We start from the raw sequence: 19,579 nt of genomic DNA, 5'->3' as shown, positions 1-19,579 counted from the left end.
GGGTCAGTTCTTCAGTTTGGGTGATGACAGATTAAATTGTAGAGTTGGAAGGGTCCCAAGGATCATCTAGTCCAATCCCCTGCAATGCAAGAATCTCACCTAAAGTATCCATGACAGATGACTATCCCACATCTGCTTAAAACCCTCGAATGAAGGAGAGTCCACCACCTTTCAGGGGAGTTCATTCCATTGCCAAACAGCTCTTGCCGTCAGAAAGTTCTTTCTGATGTTTAGTTGGAATCTCCTTTCTTGTAAATTAAAACCATTGGGCCAGGTCCTACCTTAGATCCATAGTTAACAGGTAAAAGGAGACTTTTGCATAGTTTTACAATAAAAACAAAGGGCTTTCCCTGTTTTACTTTCTGGGAAAGAAAGAGGCTGGAGAAAAAGACTAAGCCTTGGCTTTGGAGATTTGGATTGTGGGGGGTCAGAAACCTGGCAGGGTTATGCCCCACTTTGCCCATAAGAGGGACCTCCCCTGTCATTAAGTGACAATAATCTTTAAATTATTTAAGGAGAATACATTACACCCAGAACAGTCCCAAATACTGACTTGAAAGAAATGCAGTCTTCAAAGCAGTTTCTTCTTCTTTTAATCATTCCAATGGATATAGTTAAATACTTGTCTTAATTCAGAGTGATTTAATACCTTAGTCCTGGGCAGTTCTCCAAAGTTGTATTTTCTTATGGCTTCTGAATGAAATAGAACAAGTCATGCATTAAGTCCCTCTTTATGTCTTGTTAGATTCTGCTTATTTATATAAATATTTTATATTGCTTTTCCACCTGTTTGAAGCTGTACTTCTAAATGTAAATGTAGATTAGACATTTGTCCTTCTTATATTTGAAGTTCCCAACTTGGTTTTCAAATCTGTCAGGATCTTGTTGGATTTCTAGGCTATTTTCAAATTTGTTAGTAATTACTTTCAGCTTTGTATCATTTGCAAATTTTGTGAATCTACTTCATCTAGGTCATTTGTGTGTAGAGGATGAACAGTACCAAACCAATTGACCCTTATTATTTATTTACTACTTGAAAATGATACATTTATTAGTCTTTGAGTGTCTTCCTTCTTTCCTTCTTCTGAGGTGATCAAGTTGGCATATATATAGTTACCTCTATTTCATATTCACAACAACTCTATGAGGTAGCCTGTTCAGATAGACTTGTCTAAGGTCCTCCAGTGAGCTTCCTGGCTGAGTGGAAATTCCAATACAGTGGAACCTCGGGTTACATACCGTCCTCCTTACAAACGGTTTGGGCAACGAGCTCCGCTAACCCGGAAGTAGATGCTTCTGGTAGCAAACTTTGCTCCAGGATGTGAGCGGATGTCACGCACCGGCGGCGCAGTGGTAGTGGGAGGCCCCATTAGCGAAAGCGCGCCTCGTGTTAAGAACGGTTTCAGGTTAAGAAAGAACCTCCAGAACAATTAAGTTCGTAACCGGAGGTACCACTATATAGGTCTTTCTAATCTTAGTCTAACATTCTAGTCAGTACACCATGCTTCCCCTCTACTTGATTCTGAGATTTCCAAGGCTTTTCCTTACAATTTGTGAAATAATTTCCTTGTAGATTTATATTGATGTATAGTAAGTATTCATTAATGTACTTCCTTAACATTTGTACCAGTATCCCTTATTCTTCTTATTCCTATCTCTATTGTTCATTGTCCAAAAAAAAAAAGTTTATGAGTTTATGGCACCTGCATTGTATCCCTTTCTGCTTGAGCCAGCAGCCCACATCTTAAAGGCTATTTTTTCCCTACTAGATGCCTCACTGTACATCTGAAATAAATCTGACCCTTATACTAATAAAAGGAGACTTGGCCAGCAGCCAGGTTATGTGCGGGAACCTGCCTACTGAGTGGTAATTTGCTTCCTTTGTGCTCTGTACCCTGATCTGTGCCTTGGATAGGCCATTTCACAACAGTTGTCAACAGCTTTTTTCATGCCACACTCAGACAAATGAGTTGCCATGGGATAGACAAGCAAAACCATGTATAGAGGTGAGGTACACAGCTGCAGGGTATCTACCCTTTGCACTATCCATTTTTCTGCTCACTGTGCTTCCTGCCAGCCCTCTCAAACTGGACTCCACGGTTACCATTGCTATGTCTGGGTGAAAAGGGAGGGGCACTAACCTTCTCTGGTATTTGGTACTAGTTTAATGAAAGTGTTGAAGTTAGAAATTGGAAAATGTTAAGTCTCACTGGATAGTAGCCTATGATGAGATATGTGTTTGTAACTGGCTTGTTATGCTTGGAATCTAACACTTTGTTCCTTGTTTAAAGCACACATATGACCTTCCTTCAATTTCTTAGTCGTTCCCCTATTTTTATATTTCCATAGTTCTGAATTTCTTAATGTCTGTGTAAAGCAGGGTTGGTTTTTTCTTTTTGAGGTTAACATGAATGTTATATAGAAAAGAGTCCTGGCCCAAGTAACACCCGTATTCATTCTGAATTTGCAGAGATGACTTGTGAGGTGTGAAATCCATGAATCTTTTCCTAGAACACTGCATACACTGAAAAGGACATGGCACAGGTGGATGATGGTTGTGCTCCTCTTGAAAGAGCATCTTCATAGCTTGGAAATACTTCTGAGACAAGCATTGGTTCTAGAGGCCCAGGTACAGAGTTCCTTACTAGCAACAGGTTCACTAGCTTCAACTCTTCCCGGAAGGGATAGCCTTCCCACAGTGATCTCCTTTTTCCTAGTTTACTTTCCCAGCAGTGATAATGAGATCTGGGCTTAAGGAGGGCACCAATTTGCTACTCCTTTGTCTCATTGTAGCACTAGCCCTGTTGTCAGGTGAAGTTTGACATGTGGCAGTGGGAGAAACAGTCACAACAGGGAACTATGGCTTAATTCAAGCTGGGAACTTTGCATTGGATATGACAAGTAATGGAAGGAGTGGAAGGATGAGGAAAGAGCACTCAGACTTGACACTGAACTGGACTCTATAGAGTTAACTATATAAAATCTATTTTTTTCTTAATCATGCAGGTAAGGCAATATTGTTCCACGGAGTTATTATTTTGCCTTTCTTTTTCTAATCAGGAGTTAGAATGTCTGCACAACCAAAACAAATTAAGTTACAATATAAAAGTGGGATAGGTGAGGAATGTGTGACAAATGGAAAGGATAATTGGGGAGTCTGGGATAGCAAAATGCTGAAGCTGAAGTTATCACATACAGGTGCATCCTTATTTTAAAGTGAGCATCCTCTTTCTTTGTTCATTAGAGTCAGCAGCGGTTGTTGTCTGACAAGCACAAAACACTGAGCTTCGGTCGCCTGATTAATGATTTCCAGCCACCATGTGGGTAGTCTTGATTGCCAAAGAATCATATACAAAGTAGTTTCAGTACTGATAAATTCAGGAGCTGTCTTTGTTTATCCCAGAATTGTTGTCCATAAGACATTTCCACATGTAATATGCAGCATAATTTTCACCTGTACACAAGCCAGCTAACTATATTTTCTCTCATTCTCTGTGTATGTTGCTGTCAAGTCTATAGAAGCCATTAGTGTCTTGTTCAGAAATAGGATATGTTTGCTGTATTTCAGATTTTCAGCATTTCCCCCCAGATACATGGATAGTGATTCAACAGTAGCCAATGTTAGTTATACTCTGAGTAGACCCATTGAAATAAATGAACCTACTCTATGACTTAGATACCACTCAATGTATTACAGTGAGAGCGCTTTATATTTGATTATCAGATGGATATTAAGTGCAACATGGCAACTCTTCAAACACCCAATTAGTTATGTGAATCAGCTTTAACATCTCAGACATCATAAAGCAATATTATTATCATTATAATTATTAATTCAATCTCTTACCCACCTTTCACTGTAAGGTCACAGGGCACGTAACAGCAGTTTCAAAATAGAATATTTAAAACTGTTCAAAGCAATTTACAACCACAAGAATAGGGTGGGTTCTGAAATATACCTCTCAAGTGTCAAAAGAGCAGGGCAAAGATGTAAATTTATGCCCAAGGCTAGTTGCCAGGATTTTCCCATAGGGATATATAGGAGGGACTGAGATGTCTAGTTCAGACCAAGGACAGAAATTCAGGGGACAAATCTCACCACCTATGGAAGTGACCTTGATAGGCCAGAGCAAGTCAGAAGATACTTCCTGCTCTCTCTCTTTTTTTTTTTACTAGCACACTCAGGTTTTTAAATTCACATCTTTGAATGTCATGACATCTCTCCCTGCTGAGTTGTTTCTAATGGTGGCAGGAGCTCTCACCGCTCCTTTGGAGACTACAACGCCCTTCCTTAGGTCCATGGTTTTGGGAACAGTCCCGCCCCCCTCGCCAGCTCTCTGGCCGCATCACTTGAAGATCTTTCCCTGGTTGAAGGCTTTGCCAGCGTGCTTAAACTCACCCTCCCACAGGAAATACTCCTTCACCATCATCTTGCACTCCTTGCTCTCCAGGTCCAGCTTCCGCCAAGTGTATGATTCGTAATCCACCTGCCAGTCGGGGCTCAGCAGAAAGGTTAGCTCCTGCCCACGGAAGACCCAGATGCCAGAGATGCACCTGGTGTTGTTGGTGCCAAGTTCTCAGCAAACTTCTTGGCATCAAACTGTGCCATCTTCTCGCACAGCTTCACCTCTCCCAAGATAGCCTTGAACTGAGGGTGGTTTATGCAGGTCGCAAACCAGCGGTTGACGTTTTCGTACGGCTGGTGGAAGGATGGCTCCAAAACCTGCTTATAAAGCCAGATAAGTATGCAGACAATTGTGATGCCAGCCAGTGTGATGCATTCCCCCACCAGGAATGTCCTGGTCTTCAAATGGGCACCGAGGAGGGCCAGAATCCACTTCACTTCCTCCTTGGCATACTCTGTAGTCTGTTTGTTGTAATGCATGATGCGCAGTGTGGGGAAGACCCCACGTGCTGGCAGGAGGAACAATGTCGCTGTCCACAACGCTCACCCACTGGATGACCTGGGCAGCTGCCTACTTGGTGAGTCCTCGCAGCTCCTCATTACTGACGTAGTGTGCAATGGCATTGCTCTCAAACATGCAGAATCCATCGTCCCCTTCAAAGGCTGGAACCTTTCAGGAACTCCGGAGTCTTGTTGGTCTGCCCAAAGTGGAATTGTGGTGGGGTGGAGAGGACCTTGATCTTGGCGCCACTGTACTGGGCAGCTATGAGGGCTTTGAATGCCCACCAGTTCTCGGGGTAGGTGTAAAGAGTCCCGGCCGCCACCATCTTAGCGAGGAAAGGACTACTTCCTGCTCTTTTAAAGTACTTTTAGGTCCAGTTTGCTCACCACTGAGCAATAAAGAGAGGTTTGCACAAATGCCTTCACTTTGTTCCTCCCACTGCATCTCCACTTTTGCCTCAGCTCAGACTGCTCATTACTGCCCCAAGTCAATCATGTATGAGCAGGGCAAGCCATCACAGTACCAAGGGTGGAAATGTCTTGCATGAAAAAGTGCAGCACACTGTGGCATTTCTTTCTAAATGTCATTAAAAGCAATGTTTCCTAAAGGTGTGTCAGGCTACACTAGTGAGTTTCAGGAAGATAGGAATGAATAGAATACTGTGATCTCCAATAAAAAACTGAGAAGGAGAATTCCTAGTAAAATGATATAATGAGAAGAGAATGGCAGTAATCATCCCCCAAAAATGTTTCATTCATGTATTCAAATACTTCTGAATGGCAACCATTGCTTTATCAAATCTCTCAATGTTCCTTATTTTTGTATGAAAGGATTTACAATATCTATTGTACCACACAAGGATTTTCTGTGGTCAAGACACATATCAGGCTAGTAGGCATATTTCTTTCATGTGACAAAAGTACATTGAGATGAATCCATCTACTTCTTATAATTATTTCATGGCAGCACATGATGTCCAATGGTTCCCAGCATGAGTCATTTAGAATATTTAGTACCACTGTGTTGACATTCTGCCAGGCACTTGCTGATAGCCGTGTGTAAGGAGTTTTGTTGCTGGATTTGATTCGCCTCAAAGCAGGTCGCAAATCTCAGTTACAGTTCAGTAGATCATCGAGATTTTATTGTTTAAGTTAGCTCTGTTTTTCTGGCTTGCTTCCAAAGCCAAAACTCAGAGTGTGGGTTCAGAGGGAAACATGAAGGGAAGGGCTGAAAAGGCAACCTGCTGCTAATGTGTAATTCGTAACTTGGTTCCGACTTTGACATTGTCCCCTGTGGAATGACAGCAGTTTAAATGGTTATAAAATTCATATCTTTGTTTAGAAGAACAAAGATTTTCTGTCGGTTCTGCAGGTTGATGTGTTTCTCATTCTTGTCATACTCTTAATCAAGGGATACAACTGACATGAATTGTGCTAAATATTACTAGCAGGAAGCTGCAGATAACAAGGTTCTCAATATAAGTTAAAATGACAAACCACTGGCACACCTTTCCACGTTGAAATAAAAACCACCTACCGTGTCTGTGTGTAAAGAAAATCACAGGCGCTAGAGAAAGGGATATTGGGTACACAAAAACATTTTAGAGAGAGCTACCCTTCTGTTTTTCCCTGCACCATTTTGTTTCCAGTGGTGGTATGTGTCACTCAGTTTGTTGCAGTCAAGAAATAGTGTGGAAGTAAGGCATAGATCTCCAAACATTTGGTTGCTGTGTACCAGGATCATTGGATGTTTCCACCACATTGTTTGCCTATGTAAGGAACAACAAGGCTGTGGATTACTAAATCTTTCAGGTTACAGAAACTCCATTTGGCTCCGAAAGGCTGCTCCTGTGGTTGACTTTTCTCCCCAGTTGGCCTTAATTATTCAGAAGCACTCTCTGTTTTGAATGTGACCACTCCTGGGATGAAACCATCTGAAGCCCTCTTAAGTCTTTGAGATTTAGAGCTTTCTCAAACTGTACTATAACCCCCTGTATTCAAATGTGTTAATCAGTGCATGATTATCATGAACAAATCAAGCTATAGCTGTAAACAAGGTTTTGTTCTTTGTTGGTAATTGTGAGTAGATCAGGACTAGATCAGTTGTGAAAAACTGCATTTAATTTGTGCCTTTATTTCCAGAGAGCTGAAGCACTCTGGACATGTACTAACATTAAGATACTTTCCTTACCAGGACATTTGGTCTTATCCAGAATTATGATTATAAACTGCTACTGAGCTAAAAGCAGTGTGCCATTTCCTATCTCACTTACCTGGGATACTGATTCCCAATAGCCACATCCTTTCTGTGACCTCACATAGAAATAAGGATGCTAGACACAAAGGTTGGATGAACTGGACCACATTTATTAATTTTAACACAACACGGAACTGCAATAGGGAACCAGGTGCTGGATGCTAACAAACTGTGGGTGTGTCAGGGCTTATCCATACTTACTGTTTGCCCCTCTCTTTCCAGGTGCAGTTCCACGCTTAAAAGCTCCATACCCAAGACTCAACAGTGAAACACAGATCCCCTAGTATTCAGAGGCATCTTAGACACATATGTCTCTATTAAACTTCATGCAGATATCCAAGCTATATACATGGAAGTAATGCCTGTGCAAATGGAGGCAGGGAGGGATAGATGATACTAGGAAAGCTCATTCTGAACCATCCCTGAAGATCCACAAAGCCAACTGTATCCAGTTTAGAATGGGTTTGGGGCAATAAAACCTATAAGTTCGTGTTCTGAGCCTTTCCATTCTAAAGCATTGAAAAGAATGCAGGCTTGTCCAACAGGTAGATCGTGATCTACCCGTAGATCACTGGACTTCTGCGGTAGATCACTGGTAGATCATTGGCTCCCTCCAAAGAAGCTGAACAACTGTGGCTCCCCTAAAAGAAAGCTCAACATTTTACTTCCTCCCTGAAAAAACTCAACAACTTTGACCTGAACCCCCCCAAAGGGGGTAGATCATTGCCAGTTTTTAACTCTGTGAGTAGATCGCAGTCTCTTGGGAGTTGGCCACCCCTAGAATATGGTAACAGCCATTGCTGCCAAGTAGAAATCTGATATTCCTTGTTTCAAAGCTCCTTGTATGGCTTGGGAAACAAATCAGTTCATTTCTAGCTCAGTAAGCTACCATATATCCCTTATTTCCAACGCAAAGTATAAATTTTCCTTCAATAGGGACTGCAACTCTCGTCTCTGCAGCTTTCTGCTTCAGACATCTAGTAACTATTCAATGTAACACAGAAAAGTGTTAAGGTGTTTTTGTGTGTGTTTTTTAGTACATATAAGGGTCATATGTACTCTTAGCTAACTCACTCTTGGCCCACATTCACTCTTAGCCCAAGGAGCTACATGCCAGTGTGTATCACCACACTCTTGCGTGCGTGCCTGGTGGTCACATCCAGCCCCGAAACTGGGAGCTATCCACTCCTAGGGAAAGTTTAAAGGTCTACATGTGGACTCATAGGATCTGTTGTAGTCTCGATTCCTTGTGTAAATTGCATTCATAGGTCCAAGTGGTGAAATTGACCCCAACACAATCCCTATCGCTGAACACTTTTGCTATGTCTACAATTACTTGAAAATTGATGATAAAAGAAATAGGGTAAGAGCCCAAGATGTTATTCTGATAGTGGAAGGCTTGAGCATACCTTCCAGTTCTGTTTGTGATTGGGAACCTGGTGCTGTGATGGCTCCTGGCCATGTGGAGGACTGGAAGTACATCCAGCCAGAAATACTTACAACCCCCCTTCAGATTGCTCAGCTTAGAATACCAGGGTGTATGGGACAGGACTAGCACATTCAGTCTACAGCTCTTCCGCATGTAGAATTTAAGAATGCTTGAATAGGGATTTAAATTTTACCACCACTTTTGGTGGAAATGGCAGAGGAACTGCTGTGAGAGGCAAGCAGATTCTGTACTCCGATCCATCCACTCAAATGCCCCTGGAACAAGTTATATCAAGACTTACCACCAACCTTGGCCTGTAACACCCATTTTTAAAAAGATGTCTAGGAGGGAGCCAGAAAATTATAGTCTCATTTGCCTACCTTTTGTCCTAGGTAATTTGGTAGAAAGTATGTTTGAGGGAAAAGATGATCAAGAAAAATCCTGAAGCTGCAGGTGGATTGGTACATTGATCCAAGAAGTATAAATCTCAGTCCAAACACATTTTGAGCACTAAGTCCATCAGGAAACTATGTAAAAATATTGGCACCTGCTAAAAACATTCCTGTTTAGGCTAGTGTACTCAGATATTTAGAAAGTTGAGGTAATTTTTATCTTCTTTTAGTATTTTAACTTTTTTAAGTTTTACAGTAGGGTCGTAAATCTTTCTTGATTTTATTGTTTTATCTTTTGTTAACCGCTTTGAGGTTTTTACAATCAAGCAGTGTATAAATTTTAATGAAATAAATAAATAATATAAAAGTGTCCCCCCAGAAAACATTCACATCTCTGAAAATGTATTTAGAAAGATCTGTTCCATAGTTGACTTGGGGAAAGGTGGGGGTTGTGAGTGAGGTTGGGAATGGACAAACTTTTCAGCCTGACCCTTACTATTGGGGTGGAAAGAGTTGTCACAGAGTACCTGCATTTGTTCTGTCAGCTCTGCAGCTGTTATTCGGTATATATCTGGTACACTCTTTAGGTAGTAAATTTATAATGTACACAATGGCCATGTTTCCCAAAACGTCCTTGCTTTTTACTAGTGTGACTGTGAAATACAATAGCAATGAAAAACTTGTATTCTGTTATTTTAGGGCAGCTAGTTAATCTATTCCACATTCTGACGCATCTTCCTATTGTGCTATGTCTCCCTGAAACAACTGCCTTTATAATTATTATTAATTATGTCATGTAAAGGGTACACTGTGTACTTTGGCTTCTGTTCTCAGCTGTCTGTAATATTTCAGGGCTGAAATCTTCTTTTACTTCTAACTACCAGATTATTATTCCTGAATTTTACTCTTACTGCTCTTCTTGTTTTTAATGTCTTTTAATGCCCCTGGTTTAGTTTTGTTTTGGCCAGTGACTGAAGAATTTGTTCCTCTCTTTCCAAATGTAAATGCATTTTAATTTCTCCCCCCCCCACCCCTCTTGTTTGCTACATATGAGCTATTAGCTGACATGTTTATTTTCTAGAGTCTGGACCAGCTTTTAAAATTTGTTTTGCCTCCTTCAATTTATAAATGTTATAATCAATTATTTAGCTATCATTTCCCATGTGAGTCCTAAGCAGAATAGTTGATAGCCCTCACACAGGCCATTCGAAGAGACAGGCGTCTCTGAAGCAGCTGACACTGGTGAGCCCAGCTAGTTTCCAACCTCTCTTGAGTGCCAGAGTTTTGAGGGCCAGCCAGCAATTGCACATTTTGTTCATCACTCAGCCAATGAAAAGGATGTGTTGTGCAAGTCTCTTCACTCCCCTTTGCTGAGTTTGCATTGTTTTGCCCATTGCATATTCAGCCTCAGGGTAGCATTGAAAGAAAAAGCTGGCCATCAGAGAGAAATACCCTCAAACTACAGCAGTGTAATTGCACTCAATCAGCATCAGCTTAGCATCAATAATTAGGCAGGGGCCCAATAATAAAGCTGGCATCTAGGCTAGCCAGTGAAAACATGAGTACTACTATAGAACTTAGACACAAATGCTTTCAGGCAAAATTAACTTCATATGAAGAAACTACTTCTTTAGCTATTGCACTTGAATATGAGCAGGAGATTCATTGCATTAACATGGTATTTGTGTTAATGTTTTCTTCCTCATCCTTATTGAAGTTTCAGCTAAATAATTTTATTATTTTGCTTGTGACATGCTGTCTTTTCGAATCTAATTAAAACTTACTTTTTCGTCCTTAGGTGGAAAGAGAACTCTGCAGAGATGAGCTCTTAATTAATGCACAGGGTCCCTGCGAGTCCCACCTCTCAACAGCAGTGATTGACATCCAAGGATACATAAATTACACTAATTGAGCTTTGCATCTACGCAATCTTTCCACAACCGACTCATCGGAGGAGGTAAGTGAGCAGACCAGCATAAAAAGTTACTTCAGCATGCCTGTGTGCTTTCCCTTTGGGGGAAAATATTTCCAGATTACTGAACATATGTTTCTACAGAAGACAGATTTTCTCTTCACTTTCTCTTCACTTTACTTTTTATTTAAAAATATTAGCATCTTAATACAGCCACTTACTCACCACACATATCACGACTGCCGGCAGCAAAATGTTACAAATCAGTGACATTATACAAATAATCACTTGGCAACACTAGTTGATTTTAAATTGTATTGAATCATTTCTTTAACTAGGTGGGGATAAAAATTAGTCTTAACTACAGATAATTTCTGTCAGAGTTTAGAGGCCATGTCACTTGCCTCAAAGGTCCTGCTGAAATCACCCAAAATGACACAGATTAAATGAGTCTAGATATATATTTAAAAGTACTTTTCTTTCGGGCCCAAAGAGTTATGTTCATAAATTCACTGACATAACTTAGAGTGCTTGCTGGATGTAGATCATCTTTTGCAGCTTGGTGTGTAAGGACACATTTGAAGGAGCATGGTAAGCTTAGCATCCAGCTATATGAGCCCCCCAAGATGGCAGAAATATGGGGTAGTATTGGTGCAATAACAAATTGCTACCTCATTAGACCCTGCAGGGTGTCACTTTCACATACCTGCATATCCCACCTGGATGACTTACAAAACAGCTTTATTATCTAGGTGGTATGGAGGTCATATGACATAGATCATTTTGGCCATGTAATAGCTGGTGTTATCATGGCTGTGCAAAGGTGGTAATAGGCCCAGGTCAAGTGGAAAATATAGGTCCCATTTCAAAACAAACAAACACACACACACACACACACACACACACACACACACACACACACACACGTTCAATAATCTTTACCAAAGGGGTCCCTTTGCCTCTCCCAAGGGAATTCTGAGTAGGCCCCCTCAACACTGTAAGCACATGACAATTGGCCCACCTAGCTCTTGCTCTGTTTTGGCCTGGGTGTTATTTGGTATCTGCCTCATGGCCACAGACAAGAGCAGTACTTATGTGGCCAAAGTCTATTCAAGACTCTCAGGATAATTTACCGTACAAAAGACAAATTCTTCAGAGCAAAAGGGAGAAGATGATTTTCGTTCTTGAAATTGCCAGATGAGCAGGCTAAGCAAGATGCCGGAAGTATAGGAAAGAGTGGATATGCTGCAATTGCTAGGCAACACCCAAGTACTGTCCCCTCACATGCTCATCCAGTTGGAGCCCAAGAGCAGTGTAGTCTTTCCTGGGTAGAAACACTGCCTGCAGTATAGCCCTGAGGTGTGCGGGCTTAATTGGGAGTCCAGTATGGTGTGAGATTCTACAGGCAGATGATACGTTTGTAGGAGAAGCTCTGTGGCATGTGGGGCTTCTTGGCACTGAACTATTCCCCATGTGTTTGGCAGTGCCAGATATGTTTCTAGCTCTCTAATATCTTCTTTTTTGGCTAGATAAGTTTGTCTAAATCTGCAAAATATTTAGTCTGTTTCTGATGAATAATTCAAAAAATACCTAAGGATGAATTGCTTGAAATGTCTATAAAGTGCATTTGCATAATATTCTCCCTTTTCGTTTTGGACCAACTGTCCAGTTTTATAGTGCACTTTGATCTTCTTGTTGTAAATGTTGTTTAAAGAATGTTTGGGCGGCATTCATTAAATTTAACTAGACATAAGATTAAGACTGTGGTGCAATGCAGTGAGGATGAAATCATTATACCAGCTGGAACACAGTGGTTTAAAAGATATGATAGAGGGAGCTGGGTTGTATCAAGGCAATACTTGGTAGAAAAGAAAATTTGTAAAAGGAGTTTGGTGAGTGCTGGAAGCAATCAAGAATGAAAATGGATGGAATCCAAAACATGCCTACTTAAAACTTTCTCTGTGGCTTAAGCAACAGCTCCAGCTATAAAGATAATCTGTTTGGTCTGGGAAAATGGCTTTTGTCCAGTTTTGTGCTTTTGTCTAAATAACTTAAGATCATCTTAAAAGCGGTGTTTGCTTTCCTCTGTTTTGACATTTCTTTTCATTCACTAAAAATTTTCCCAGTGCCTTATGTTACATTCTCAGTGATAAGCATGTCTAACTGGTAGAATTTCAGTGCCAGTTTGGCACTTTGAACTTGTGTCCTTATAGCATTCCACTGATGAGATTGTGATTTCCTAGAAGGCTTCTTGTTCTTGATAAATTAAAAAACTGGGGTCTTTTTTTTTAGAGGTACCAGAAGGGTAGAATTTAAGTGTGATGTGTTCAGTGCAGGGGAGGGGAGGGCAGAATATTTATCCCTTTGAAATCCTATAGAAGACACTAACAATAATTGAATATTGTTAGCTCTAACTCATATATTTGGCTTGCGCTTTCCTGCCTGACTCACACTCTTTCACATTAAAAATAACTATGCATCCCAGATTCTGCAGCCAAGACAGGACTGAATTGTTCAGCTCATATCAGATAATTTTGAGAGTGTGGGTGGGGGAATCATTTTCCTAATCTGGCCTGGGGGAAGAATGTACGTAGTTTGGAAAATCTGATCTGAAGTGATGCTTGAGAAACCTAGCTCTGATGAAAGAGATGGCAAGCCAGAGCTTAAATGGGAGGGAGAAGGCAAGAAGACTTTGTTCCTACGTAACTTATCTTTCATTAACGTGCAGGGAAACTTGTGTATCACTGTGAATGCATGTGGTATGGAGAGGCTTATTGCTTCACTCCCCGCGCTGAGATAGGAGTGAGTATCTTCAGTACACAACCCTGATATGAGCCTTGGGGGGGGAGGAGTTCCCATTAGCAGTAATGAAGAATTACCCCACCCTCCCTTAACTCATAGCCCCATAGCGACATCACACTACCTTCACAGTGAGATTTGAGGTCCTTTGCCCCTGTAAATTAGTTAAGGAAATGTTGCTGTTTGTTATTTAAGAGAACATTTATTTTGGTTAGTAGGACTCTGGGCTTGATGCTTTTCTGTGCTGGCAGCTTTGAACAAGCACGCGAAGGAAGTATTTTAGTTAAGAGAATCTATGCTTTGCCAAATGATTTTTTTTAAATGCACATCAGGAGAACTGTGGGACCAACACTTGAAGGATACAAATATGATGCTTCAGTGGCGTAGCGTGGGGGGTGCCAGGGGTGCCAGCTGTGACTTTGTTATTAGCCGTGACCCCCGCTAATTGATTTACAAACCTCGATTAGCGGTTTATTGCTGCCCGGCACGCTTCCGCCCCTGCTCCTCTTGGTCACGGTCAGCAGAGCTTCGCACAGCGTTGTAAACTGTCACCTGCTGGATTCAGCTCCCGGACAAACACACAGAGTCCCGTTTGTCTCTATACAGCATTTATTTCCAACATTTCTCAGGTATTTCCAGGGCTAGTTGCAGCCATCACAGCCCTGCGTCTGTTCCCCACAGCTCACATAGTGGGACTGGCAAACTTTTCCCAAGCTCCGCCCGAGCTTCTAAAAATGACGTCAGAATGGTGTAGCATCATGGGAAAAGCTTAACTCGTTAAGTTCCAGCTCCCACACCCCCCCTTGCTGCACCTTCTGACAAGACCCTTTTTAGTTCAACACCTTCCCCTTTGCCTTGTGCTTTTTCCCAGCATCTTTCCCAGGCACCCGTTGAACCCCTTCAACACTCCCAGAATCACACTGTGCGACACTTTTCCACGCACCTGTGATCTGATACCCTACTGACCCACTTGGGCCAGCAGTTGTGTCTTCTCCGTCAGACGTTTCCCCCTCTGACTTGACAACCCTTCCGTGAGCTTTCTCCATTACCGGAGATGAAGCCTCACACCTGGACATTCCTTTCACAACCCTTGGAGATGCCCAAACCTGCCCTGAACCCTGACCCTGGACCTGGTCCCCATCACCGGGATCTGAACCCTGATTCTGGACCTTATCCCTTTCACTGGGTTCAGCCACAGCCTCCCTTCTCCCTTGAGAAGACTTTGCACCCGTCACCTTGTGACGTATTTCCTTTTCCTTGAAAAACTTCTCCAGAGCAGACCCAGTAAACTGTGACCCTCGGTCGCTCTTGAACCCTTGCACCTTGGTGGAGAAACTTCGTTCCACCCCCGCAACCCATTCCTGGATCAGTTGCGCCACCTCCCCCTGTGATTTGAGAGAGAAACTCCAGCCAACCTGGCTGTGGTTACCTGTCAGCGACAGCACATACCTGGCCTCACCCAGACTCTCAGACCTCTTGGGTCCTGACAGATCTGTGAGAACCAGCTCAAAGGGCTCTTTGGTTACCCTCCCAAACCCGGGAAAACCAAGCACCTTTGCACCTTTGCATGCCCTGCACCCTTGGGACCTCCTCCCACCTTGTGTGATTTTACACCCTTTTGTGCACCTGTGCAACTTTTGCACATGACTGGGAACCTTAGCACACTGCACCTGTGCTTTAGCACACTGCACCTGTGCTTTACCAGCATTCCCACAACCCTCCAGAGGTGACTCCAGAACAAAGACGTTGTTCTCCCTCTGCATGTTGACCCGTTGTCTCCCTCCTCTGAAAATGGAACAGGTGTCATTTTCAAAACGAGCATTGTATCCCTGCTTCTTTAGAGCAGATACAGATAACTGACAACACTTCAGTCCCGGCACAACGTAGAACTTTTGCTCCTCCTGTGAAGTAGAGAAAAACACGTTAGCCATCACACCACAGACTGATTTTTGTGTTCCGTCTGTGAACCTAACAGTCATCCCTGTCAAAACAGCCCTGCATTTCCGCAGCTTCCCAGCAGATGTCTCTGGAATCAAGTTGCAATTAGCAGCAGAGCCAATAACAACACTCTGCTCTGGCCTTGTCCCACGAGTCTCTTGCTGGCACCTGGCACGTTCACCAGCCTCAGTCTCACGCCTGGTTGTTTTTTCAGACCAGTTGCCATGGAAACCCGACTGGTTCCCATGAGAATTCAACAGTTTGACCTTGCAAACATCCTGTCTTGTCTCTCTGCTCCGGTGGGGGCAACTGCCACGCAGACGTTGAACTCCAGTGGAAAAACACTGCCTGGGGCTCCTCCCAGCTGGCTTGGCCTTCCTCCTCCCGGAAAAGCACCTCTTGCCAGATCCGCCCCCCCTGAATTGCCGCTTCATTCCAGCACGTACAGTGGAAAACTTTGAACGTGCCTTTGGAAACCTTCCGCCCCCCCCGACCTGCTCAGCAGCACTCCTTGTGGCTAAAGCATCAGGGACAGGGGCTCCAGCCATCTTTAGGCTTGTGTCTTCCTTCTCCAGGGCTCTGGCCTCCTGCTGAAGCTTCACAGCAAACACAGCAGGACATTTCCAAGTGCCAATAGTCCCTTTGCCCCCCCTCTGGGGCCCACAGCCTTTCCCAGCTGTGCACCGGCTCTCACGTAGGTGATCAGCGCCATCTTGTCTTTCTGTTCTGAAGCAGCCATCTCCCGGCCTTTGCTTTCCGCCTCCAGCCTCACAAACACCCTGGAGTGCTGAACGGCCTCTGGCTTCCTGGCACCCAGAACAGTAGACTTTAGATCAGCAGCCAGGTTGCCCAACTTCTTAAAGTGAGCCTCCCACAGTCCTCCAAGACCTGGCAGCCTGCCATCCTCTTCCGTTCCTCAAGCTTTTCAAACGTAGCTTGAATCACTTCCTGGCCATCTGCCAACTTCCCCCGGGGCCCAGCGTACTCACGTAAACAACCAGCCGCTCTTCAGCTCCCGGTCTAGCAGATCAGCTCCCCTGCCTCTTTGAACTTTAGGCAGAACTCCAAGCTGGTTTCAGCATCGTCGTCAGCTTGCCTTTAACCGTTAGGCACATTTCCAAGCTCTCTGTAGCCTTTCTGCACAGCGGCTTCAGCTTGCTTGCCTTAGACACCGTTCTCCAAAGGCGCCCCCAAGCTGTACTCACAAGACTTCCAGCTCCCCTGGCGTGGAGAAACGCTGCTGTTCTCAGCTCCTTGGCAGTTCTCAGCAACACAGGCACTTCTCTGCGTCTTGCAGCCAGCTGCTTTCAAACTCCGCAGCTGCTCCTTTGCCTCTTAACACCAGGCAAAAAGTCCTTCCGCCTCCTGCCGGCCCCCTGCTCGACACCGCAGATCAAAGCTCCCGGCAGTTTTACAAGCGGTGATGACCCATAACCTGTGACTTTGTTATTAGCCGTGACCCCCGCTAATTGATTTACAAACCTCGATTAGCGGTTTATTGCTGCCCGGCACGCTTCCGCCCCTGCTCCTCTTGGTCACGGTCAGCAGAGCTTCGCACAGCGTTGTAAACTGTCACCTGCTGGATTCAGCTCCCGGACAAACACACAGAGTCCCGTTTGTCTCTATACAGCATTTATTTCCAACATTTCTCAGGTATTTCCAGGGCTAGTTGCAGCCATCACAGCCCTGCGTCTGTTCCCCACAGCTCACATAGTGGGACTGGCAAACTTTTCCCAAGCTCCGCCCGAGCTTCTAAAAATGACGTCAGAATGGTGTAGCATCATGGGAAAAGCTTAACTCGTTAAGTTCCAGCTCCCACACCAGCCGCACCGGGCGCAACACCTGGGGGGGCGCGAGTCCAGAGGGAAGGGACAAGCAATCGAGGCTTGGTTGGGGTGGGGGGTCGTCGTCTCCGCCACTGCTTCTGTTTTCCGCTGCGCTGAGGCGAGCTGGGCGCGGCCAGGCATGCAAGCGCAGCGCCTGGCCAAGCGCTGCAGCCTGGGGAGCCGGCGCCTTAGCGCCTTGCCATCGGCGGCGCAGCCGTTGCCCAAGCTCGACAACTCGTGGAGGGCGCCTCTCTCTCTCTCTCTCTCTCTCTCTGCCTGGAGGGGAGGGGCTTTCCCTGCTCTTTGTTCCGTTTGAGCAAACACAGCAACGAAACAGAGCAGGGTGGGCAGTAAGACCCTGAGGCAGAATGCAGGAAAGCAGCCACTTCCTCTTTTCAGGTTTCCCTTCTCCGGTACCTACCCACCCACGTTTATTGCGAGGGAAATCTAGCTGACTGCAGGGAAGGGGTTGGGTGCATGTAATGTGTGACAAAGGCATCAGGTGTACGTCTTGGGTGGAAAGGGTATAAGGGTGGGGAGGTAGAGTGCATTTAAAAAAACCAAAACATTGTGGATTTAAACAAGGAAAATGTAGCATAATCTACTGTTTGTAAGGGCCCTTTGGGATTGGTTTTACCCATCTCAGACAGTTAGCTCATAGTGTAAATAAAGATGGCTGTTGTTTACATTTTTTTAATAAAAGCATCAACAACGATCCTTTTGCACGGTCTGTTGTGCTGTGTTGCAGAAATTTTTGCAGTTGCAGGATTAGGGATGGTGTTCTGTGCTACAGTGGCGTAGCGTGGGGGGTGCAGGCTGGGCCGGCCACACCGGGCGCAACATCTGGGGGCCCGCGCTCCACGGGTTAGGGGGCGCAAAATCCACGGGTTAGGGGGCGCAAATTACTTGCCTTGCCCCGGGTGCTGACAACCCACGCTACGCCACTGTGATGCTTCCTTCAAGAGAAATCTTTAGGAGTATGAAAAATGCAAGTATACAGATTAACTGAGAATTCATACCATCTGAGTGTTCCTATTTATCAGAGGAAGTTCTGGAAGCTGTCACTGATAAATCTTTGTACCTGTTTTGCCTCTTAAAGACCGGTTTTGAATAAAAAATTAGGATTCACCAGCTTTCTTTTCACTATGTTAAGCAAACTGACAATTAAAATGAATTACTATGGGCAGTTTACTAATATATCCTGTTTCAGAAACCAAAGCACAGCACCCTTTACAAAAGAAGATTAAAACCTACAGCTTGGCTTGCCAACTTTCCAGTTGGCCTCCATGGTTGTGCCTTTTTCAGCGGTGTAATCTGCAATGATCAGAAATGGGCTGTGATGAAGCCCCATTTAAGCTCTGGCTTGCCATCTTTTTCATCAGAAGCAGTGGCTGGTTAGAAATCCGACAATCCTATGCATAGCAGACAGAGATGAGACTTCATAAGTTTGCAATATTGGATCTTGGTGAGGCAACAGTGTGTTAAAAGTACACTAGTATCTGTGAAAAGATTAAGGGTATGAGGTTTACCTATATCCAGATCAGAAAGAAGCATCATTGTTTGCTTCTAGTTTGATAAGAAAGATTTTAATGTCCAGAGGCTGAAAAAGCCAGCTATTTGTTTTGTTGGCTATATATCAAGCAAGATCTAAATGATTTCCCAGTGCATATGCCCTCGTTTAGGGAATCTGTGGTTATACAGAAATTGGTACTATTCTCAGGTGGAGAGTTGGAATTGTAACATTGTGCCAAATTCCCATAAGCTGGCACTGCAGCACATGCATTCTCAAAACTCCCGTGGCAGCATATAATTGTTTAGCATTTATGCAGCCATTAATATGACAATAGTTGTGAGCCTTCTCAGCATAAATGTAATCCTCCAAATGTCAAATCAATGCAGTGCTATCTCACTTGAGTCAGTGATAAACTACATAGAATGCTGGGAATTATAATATTTTGGAGGTGACGAGGTTCTACCCAGTTAGTGCTCTCTTCTAGTGTGTCCATGTTTTGACCGTCTACTCTCTAAAGGGCTGTTGACAACCTCACATTATTTTACTCTGAATTAATTAGTCTGACATTATCATTACCTTTTGCTCTGTCTTCATACTCACTAATGAA

The 19,579-nt window shown here is 43.7% G+C and overlaps 1 protein-coding gene and 1 pseudogene across 23 annotated transcripts in view; one reads left to right on the top strand and one right to left on the bottom strand.

Annotated features, from left to right (window-relative positions):
- TENM3 (teneurin transmembrane protein 3) overlaps positions 1–19,579 on the top strand; it is a 1,319,439-nt gene that overhangs the window by 663,733 nt on the left and 636,127 nt on the right. For all 22 annotated transcript variants that reach the window (XM_081208578.1, XM_081208577.1, XM_081208575.1 and 19 more), the window contains exon 5: positions 10,783–10,941. The gene's annotated coding sequence lies outside the window, so the exon portion shown is untranslated. The remainder of the gene's footprint in view (positions 1–10,782; positions 10,942–19,579) is intronic.
- LOC308594471 (elongation factor 1-gamma pseudogene) lies at positions 4,514–5,242 on the bottom strand (annotated as a pseudogene). The gene has a single exon. The product of its transcript is annotated as an elongation factor 1-gamma pseudogene (transcript).

Source organism: Podarcis bocagei, assembly GCF_964188305.1.
Source record: "Podarcis bocagei genome assembly, chromosome: 9".
In the NCBI taxonomy this organism is placed as follows: domain Eukaryota; kingdom Metazoa; phylum Chordata; class Lepidosauria; order Squamata; family Lacertidae; genus Podarcis; species Podarcis bocagei.
Note: the sequence above shows the minus strand (reverse complement) of the source record. Positions and strands in the feature narration are given on the sequence as shown.